Source organism: Myripristis murdjan, chromosome 3, assembly GCF_902150065.1.
Source record: "Myripristis murdjan chromosome 3, fMyrMur1.1, whole genome shotgun sequence".
Classification (NCBI taxonomy): domain Eukaryota; kingdom Metazoa; phylum Chordata; class Actinopteri; order Holocentriformes; family Holocentridae; genus Myripristis; species Myripristis murdjan.
Window position 1 is genome coordinate 18,797,320 of NC_043982.1, and position 8,896 is coordinate 18,806,215.

Sequence of the window (8,896 nt, forward strand, 5' to 3'; positions counted from 1 at the left end):
GAAGATGTTTTAACACTATCTTCTCATTTCTGTCGATCGAGGAACATCCCAGTGTCTCCTGAATCCTGAAACAGTCTCTGAAAGGGAAGGGCCAGCTGTTCCGCACATGACCACAGAACCTCGTAACCAATGCCATGAGGGTCCTGAGATTTACAAGGGCTAACTCACTTAAACTGGCCTCGACATCATCCACAGTGATCAGAAACTTTTGTCACATGGTAACATCAGTGCTTTGTTGATATCTTCAGACTGCTCCTTACTAAAATTAATATCAAATCTGCAATAAAAACTGCTCATTTCATTTGCAAAGTCATAGTCATTGTGGTCAGTCATTTTTGGCTACATTTTACCCTCCATTTTATTGCAGCCCTTCATTTTATGCTTTATAAGTGTTCAAGTTTTGTATCTGTGATCGGAGACCTAACATTTGCGTGTGGATGGAAAAAAGTGGCATCTGACAGGACATGGTCACATTTTCAAAGTAGACCATAGGCTATAAGTGATAGACAAGCTAATAACAACTTTAACAACTAGTCAATGTACAACACAGTGAAGAAAAGAGAGCACCAGTATCAAAAAGTCAACAGAATGTTTGGAAGTAGCTTATTATAGTTACCAAAACAAAAATGACAAAACACTTGTTAGACACTGTAGAAAGGTATCAGTCAAATGAATGAATGAATGAATGAATAATAATAATACCATGGCATAATAACTCCTACTTGTTGTATCAGATATCCAGTAGCCAATGTCAATGCCAGTGTAGTAGTTACATTTATATTACTGACAAGAATTCAGCATTAGTTAAAGTAAAAGTCTGACATACATTGCTGTTAGATAAACTCACTCAAGCCTTTAGCATGTTCTAATCAAATCTTCAAGTTTGAAAGGTTGAATAGTTTGTATGGGAGATTAATAATTGATGAAGACAAAATTAAATGAATACACTGAAACCAAGTCATGTGTGAAGAATATGATTAACCAAACCACTCCCCTGACTTATAGCCGCAAGATTTGTCATAAGACACATAATATGTCATTCTCATGATGTTAATACAGCAACTATCCTAATAAGAATTAGAAACTCAACATAGGCCTTCATTAACCACAAACAGAAATGAAGTGGTTTTCTGTCTGGTGAAGAACCCAAGACTTGTTGGGAAAATGGGGGGAGGTCAACAGATAAACTATTTGCTTTTTCTTAAATTCTACGGTCAGATATGCCCTTGAGCAAGGCATTTAACCCTCAACTAGTTGCAGACTGTAGCTGAAAAGAACAGTTGAAAAGAGGCTGACAAAATTAGATCATCTTTACAGAATAGATCCCCCAAATTTTCAAGATACTGAATTATGAACTTAAGGTATTTTCCCCCTAAACTTGATACATTTTACCAGAGGACTATTTGAATCGCCATGCTATGAAAGAAATTTCCCACAGCTGTGATGTGAATCAATATAACCTGAAGTAACTGTACTGGGGTTACTGGAGAGTCACATGTTGATCAGGCGTATCACATGCAAGCTTGTTAAAAACAAGATGGCCTAATTCCTTTTAATTTGTGCTCTCGTAGTGCTCTCTCTCTCTCTCTCTCTCTCTCTCCCACGCACGCACGCACGCGCACACACACACACACACACACACACACACACACACACACACACACCACCACTAGATGGCAGTATAGTTTCAGTGTGGTGCTGACAGGGACATTCATGTATAACTGGTTCTACATGACAAAAAAAAAAAAAAAAAAAAAAAAAAAAAACTTTTATACAGATTCCAGTAAAGAGTGCAGTCATGTTAAGTCATCAAAAATGTTGGCTGACAGACACCCCTGACCATGTGCTGCTGTGTCTTATATGCAACCATTAACATGAAAACACCATGGGAAATGTAAGATCTAAGATGAAGACTCATATAAATCAGGTCTTAATGGCCTAAACAGCTGACATTCTTGCAATTGGTAAATCAGTCCATATCAGCTGGCAGATGAACGTCCTACGTTACCTGAAAACACCGTCTGCTGAAGTCCTTTAAGATGAGGGGATCTTGAGGAACACTCCTGTAATTCATGTTGAGATCACAACATGAGATCTGTCTTTTGGTGGAGAACAGAAAACAGCATCAATCAGTCAGTTGAATATTTCATAAAATCTTGAATTTCAATTATATGCTATAATTTAAGGATTTTTTTTTTTTTTTTATCAGCAGGATGGCCTCATTTGGAAGATATTTCTGTAGCCAGAAGATCATGTTTGTCTGCTGTGTCTCCTGTAGCCATTCAGCCATTGCATTGATGCGGTGATTATAAATCCTCCTGATTTTCTGCATTCAGATCCGCTAAAAGAAATAAACTGAATGGATCAATTCACTGACTCTTAAAAACAAAAAAAAAAAACAAAACAAAACAAAAAAAAAAAACAGCTGACATTCTGTTGATCTAACCAAATAATATGAATGAATGTTTCCTGTCCAAAAGTTTGTTTCATCAGTCCTGTTGTCAAAATTTTAGTCTTAAATTATTGTGTTTAATGGATTAAAAAAAGTATTGAATCTTTTGCACAAATCACGGTTTACAAACTTGAAACAAAACGAACCCCCCACCCAAAAAAAAAAAAAAAAAAAAAAAAAATCACTCCCCTGGTAAATTCAATCCCCAAATAGTGAACTGTGAAATCTCTTTTAAGCCAAAGATTCACACTCCAGTTGCTCCCTTACTGCTAGTTTTTCATGACTTGTGTCAGCTAGATGCCCAAAATGTAAAAAAGGTAAATAAAAACATTTTCATTACACTGAAGGCTGCAAATGAAACTGGTCCCGTTTAATACAATGCACAAAGAGAGTCTATAGGGAATGATGCAGGGAGAGAGAGGGTCACACTCTGCATACCTGCAGTCTGCAGAGTGGGCAGCTGCTAATGAAAGTGGCAGCTTGCAGGTCCTACAGAGAAAGGCGGGGAGGGGATTGTGCTGATGGAGGGAAAGAGATAATGTGTGTGTATATGTATGTGTATAAGACAGTGTGTCTCTCTATGGCCAAGAGCTGGACTCAGACTGCAGTTCTGAGTGGACTCTGTCCAGCTATACAGTAAAAGCTGCAGCAGACCACAAGATGAAAGCTCGCCTTAGCTGACACTGAGAGGAGCGCGGGTGGCTGGGCTAACTTGACTCACACTAACACCCTCGCTGCACGCAAGGAAGGATGACGCTATGGAGGAGAAGGAAAGCTGTGTATTCTAATGAGTAATCAGTGTTATTCATTATGCTGTAGTGACCCGACGCACCGGCCAGCCGGCCAGGAGCCAAGGATGCCGGTTCTGCTGTGGAGGGAAACAGGTCAGCACACGGCAATCAGCTCCAGGAGTGGGATTTCTTTTTTCTTTTATTCAGGATATCACTTTTTATGCTTATCTGCCATCAATTTCCATTCCTGTGTTCCTGATTTTTCCAGTTTTGTTGTATTGACCTGACCGTATTCCCACAAATAAGCTGCTCGAGACACGAGACACTGCCTTTTTGAGTCCACTTTTCGACCCAGGAAACCACATGAGAGGCACAGAGGATTTATTGTGCTTGATTTTACGAAATGGAGCTCTGGCAAACTTTCCCACTGAGGTAGTGGTGGGGACATTTTGGGCTGCAAGGAAGAACAGTTAAGAGCACCAGGTGGCCTGGGAAGGTTTTTCTGCCTGGTGGGTCAGTCAGCTGCAGCTAGAGGGGTCAAACTGCAGGTGTCAGACTGACATGAAGCTGGAGGCAGCAGCAGGAGACAAACAGGCCTGCAGGAGGCGCTAATGTCTTCTCTTCATAGACCAGGGCCCTCACAGTTTTTGCCACAAGACAAAATTTGGCACTCCAGAAAATCCTATTAGTCCTTGAAAGGGATCCAAAGAGTGATATTCAATAAACTTTATTTGTAAAACACTTCTCAAAATAGAGTTACAAAGTGCTCCACAGATTATACTTACATTTCAGGAATGATGTATTTTGAGAGAGCTAGTTATAGTCACCACAGTGACATAAACCCAAACAAACTAATGCCATTTCTATATGAGTTTGCACATGATTTTTGACCTTGGGCACACCATTTGTTATGTTTGACTCTTTGTGCTTAAATTCCTTAAATTCTTTATGTTAAGCATTAAGCTGACAATCTTATCCAGAGTCCAACAGTGGAACAATCTTAAATTTATTGGCATCAGTATTACAAGAAATGAATAGTTTCAGCTGAAGTTCATGTAAAAAGTCACCTTCCCACAGACAGTAACTGACAAACAACAAGCCTGATACCTCTGCGACATGATGCCCTACGCTAAGGAGGAGGAGGAGGAGGAGGACACTAACCAGCTGCTGTGGCAGTCTATCATCTCTTTTTTTTGTAAGGGAGTGATTGAAGGCGTCATATTGCTGCTCTTCCTCTGGCTCCTCATTCAGGTTCTGTTCACCAGAAACCTGGAAGGTACTGGACATGCCTCTCTGCTTTCTGATCTCACTCATGCAGAAGGAAAGAAAGAAAGAAAGAAAGTCTCTGTTGTGAGTGTGTGTTGAAGTGAGAGTGGGGTAGTGCATATAGGGTCGTCACAATACCAGAAATTCAGTAGTCGATACCAATACCTGTGAATTTTCATGATTCAACATACCCAAGACCACGGTAAGAAAGAGAAAAAAATCCCCTTTACTTCAACATACATTCCTTTATTAAAATCTGTTGAACACTGAAGTATTTAAGCTTTCAAGTATTTAACATGCACAATAAGTCAATTGTGCTTAAATAACTTTTTAGACTGCTTTGAATTTCAACTGCAGTATCCAGGAGAGACATGAGAAAAATATGGAAATAATAAATAAGCTTATACATTATTAGAAAAAGAAGCAACTATTCAAGAGGAAACTTCGATGGCTCCGCTTGCATATTTTAATTTGCAAATGTATTATCCCTTGAGCAAAATCCTTCCCTTCATGACTCTTGCTGTGTTTCTTTTCAATAAGCAGAGGCTGAGCTGCTGCTCCATCTTTCACGTGTGTTTGTCTCTTCTTTGGTGCACATTTGAACAAACGTAAATCGTATGAATACTGCCACCACCAGTTCTGTAATAATACAGCCTGCTGAAGGTTAAATCTAAATAAATACTAAATCTAAATAAATACATCCAGTACCTACGGTGCCTATGGTGCCATAGAAAAATGACTACTGGCATCGACTTAGTGCCGAATTATTGGTTCTTGTGACATCCCTAAGTGCATATGTTTATGTGTGTGTACGTGTGTGTGTGTGTGTGTGGTGGTGGGAGGTTAGAAATCTACCAATTATCACAGGAAAAAAACATTTTCAAAGGCATTGCTATTTATAAGTTATTAGTGCTCTACTGTCTATTTTTAATATTTCAGGTACATGTAGAATTTATGTTTTATACGGAATAAGAAGCAGGCAAAATCAAGAGAACTTGCAACTAATGATACTTGGTATTAGCAATGATAAAGCTCAGCTCGCCGTTCTTTATGAATTGCACACATTTTGGGATCAGACTGCTTGGCTGAAACTACCCAATATATAACCCCACTGAGTCACTCTCTAAGTCATACTCCATTTATCATGTATGCTATCGTGCAAATGTTCATAAAAGATTACATTTCTAAAACATAACACATTAATCATAACTGCATTCAGTCTGAATGCAGTCCTTACGTTGCCTCTCTAATTTCTGGAGACTAATGCATGCACTCATGTTGTAACTGAACTCCAAGGCTGGCTGAGTGAGATAAATGTTAATCTCAGTGGTAACCAAAGTTCTTCCTTGTTTGCATCAGATCACAGAGACATGGGCTGGTTTCCCAAAACAATTCTGGTAACAAGATTACTTCACTCTAATAAATTAAAAAAAAAAAAGTCACACCACTAATAAGAGACTACATCACCTGAATGAGCAAATTAATTTTATCCAAGGCAAGGATAATACAACATAAATACGGAACCCAAACTAATGAGGCCAGATGTATTCTCAGTGGTATTAAACACTGAGACCATGCCCTTAATACTAAATTGCAACCATCTGTACATCCCAGCTGTCTGAAGCTATACAAATCCTCGGAGTCGTCTACTCCTCCTCATCTCTTCAAGACTGAAGTGGATTGACTAGGTGAAATTGATAACAAGATGCATCATCTTTCTGAAACCTGCAATAAGCAATTCAAGAAGCTATTAACAATTCTGAAATGAACCTGTGCTTTATTGAGACCTTTGTACCCCTGTAAACCAAAACCAAGCTGCTATAGGACCAGTCATTTTGTTCTTTTTGGCTGGACCAGTTTTGGCCAGATCAGTTTTCTGTTCTGTCATCAGGAGATGTTGATAGTGAGTCCTGTCATTGACAACACCAACTGCAGATGGATGCTTTACATGAACAATTTTAACAACTTAATAACTTAATTAATTACTTAACTAATTAATAACTTAATTAATAACTAAGAGATGTGCTGATTTTTTTTTTTTTTACATGTATAGATTATCAACTATGATAAGTACCTGATAATCTGCTGTCGTGAAAACAGAACTGCAGGCAGAAAAAATCATGACATGAGTTATGTGAATGACTATAAAACACACTGCTGATGAGGAAAGTCAACAGAGCAGGCACATACAGGGAGAGAGAGACAGAAAGAGGTGGGGCGTGGCAAGCTGGAGTGTGTGCCGTGAGAGACCAGAGGTGTAGGTATAGGTGTGTGTGTGAGTCGTTGGGAAAGAGAAGTGAAAGGAAAAGCAAGGTGAGCAGATTAAAATAGTTTGTGAGGAAACACTAAAATAAGTAGAGAGTAAAAAATAAATTACTGTCATTTCCAAATTTCCAATAAAAGGTGCACAGTGAAAAACTGCAGATGGTCAATGGAAGCGAGGACCATTTAGACTCAGCTGGCAAAAATGTGGAGTAAATGTGGAAGTGTGGGCCTGATGATGAGAGCCATGTAGAGTCAACCAGCCTATTATGTGCTTATTCCACAAGTTGAGTCTACAGGGTCCTCACTTCAATCCAGCCTTGGCACTTTTGCAGAATGCACCTTTAAAAGAATGCAGTTTGAACCTTAAATTTTCATTGTTTTATAACTACATGGAAAAGATCACAAATAACAAAGTTATTGTTTTGAAAAACTAACTTTAACTCTGCATACATTTTAAATGAGTTACTTTTTGCTGTTACTTGAGTAGATTTTTACAGCAGAAGAAAAACATGAGCAAAGTAACAGGACTGAGTAGCAATTTGTAGTACTCTTTCCACCACTGATATAGAGGAAAGAACACTGACATGGACTGAGAACAAATCGTGATGTTAGGTTCTGTACAATCATAACTGTCCACATCATCTGTTTTATAAATAACTTTTGTTAATCTTGCCTCTTGTGCTAAATAATCTGTCCACTACCATGAGACATCTAGATCTCCAAGCGAGGTGCATCTGTCATTTGTCTTGTACAGTCAATAGTCTGGGTGATTAAACTTTTAGGATAAACACATTCTCACTGACACTCGTGGGTGATGCTAAATTGGGTACAATTGCATGGCAGCCCATTCATCTGTATTTAAATGAGTAAACATTTGACTCCACCCACACAAAGTTCCTCCAGGGGAAGGCTAGGGCTTTAATCTGGAGCGACATTAGGCTTCCATTACAAGCCCATTTGCCCTGCAGGCAGCCATATTTTTAACATAACAACACACATGCTTCACATAGAATCGAGCTGTAGTGTGATGTGTTTTGCCGGCAGGCGTGTAAATTCTTCCCAGGATCAGTGTGTGAGGACAAAATTTCCTGCCTTGCTGAAGGTTAAAGAGCATGATATGGCTTCTAACAGGGCATGTATCCTGTGAGCAAATCAGACCTGGAAATCATAGTTTATTTTATTTTATTTTATTTTATTTTATTTTATTTTATTTAGTTTACTTTACGCGAAGTCTGTATGACAATGCAACACAACATGGTTGAAAACAAAAAAGAACAAAAGGCATAAAATGACAAGTAAGGCAAATTCTATCTAAACATAAATGACCTTCAAGTGAGAACTCTTTAGACTCAACTCAAAGAGACTATGAAATAAGAAATTTGATGGCTGACTCTACATGGTTCTCATCAGTGGCCTGGCTCACTGCTTAGTCCATGTTTTCTGTCTTATAATCTTCGTCTTAGTCTTATGATGTGTCCTTCAGAAACATGTTGATTTTGTTTGACCTTAGTTCTGTTGTAGTGTGTGTATTTTTCTTTTTTTTTTTTTTTTGCAGCATTTCTGTATTGGCTTGTTTTCTGTTGAAAATATCCTCTGGCAGAAAACAACTCCATCAGTCATTTGTAACGCAGATTAATTTGAGCCATAAATAACAACTCTGTGGTGTAGTATTAATGGCGTAAAAAGGTGAGCACTGTTCGTCCGGTCAGAGAGTAAGTCAGAGAGGATGATGAGGTTTGAGGATTTATGCAAAGCATATCTGCTCTGCTGGTCAGTTACATTGGCTATGCAGCAGAGTGTGTGTATGTGATCTGAGAAAACAGAGGTACAAAAATGGGTAAATAACATATAAATATATGTTCAAAAAAAGGTGAAGGCTGATAAACTAAACCCAGTTTAGTTACACATCTACCTGTCTCATACAAGGGAAAAGGGGAAATTCACAGCAAGGAGTAATTATGCTTAGCAGACTTAAACTGACTGTGTAACTGTTTGGCTTAAAAATGTCCATACAATGATAATTAGAACAGTAATAAGGTCTCAATATCACAAAGTAACCATGTTGAAAATAAATGCTTGCTTAAATCGAATAATAATATTACAATTTCAACTGGCTCTGTGTTAGCAAGGGCAACATTGTCAGCAGTGTTAAGCCAAAGTAAATACCATAATCAGAATTGAT